Below are 221 nucleotides of genomic sequence, written 5' to 3'. Positions count from 1 at the left end.
AAAAAAAGGGGAATTTAAATTTTTTTAAAGGGGGAAAAAAGTGTTTTTTTCCCCCCCCCTTTCCCCCCCCTTTTTCCCAAAAAAGGGTTTAAAACTTTTAAAAATTTCTCCGGGGGGTTTTAAAAAAAATTTTTTTTTCCCTTTTCCCCGGGGCAAAAAAAAGCCTTTTTTTTTGGTTTTTGGGAAACCCCTTTTTCCCGGTTTTCCCCTAAAATTTTTTT

The sequence above is a fragment of the Penaeus monodon genome, chromosome 24 (genome assembly GCF_015228065.2).
Source record: "Penaeus monodon isolate SGIC_2016 chromosome 24, NSTDA_Pmon_1, whole genome shotgun sequence".
NCBI classification, from domain to species: Eukaryota; Metazoa; Arthropoda; class Malacostraca; order Decapoda; family Penaeidae; genus Penaeus; species Penaeus monodon.
Note: the sequence above shows the minus strand (reverse complement) of the source record.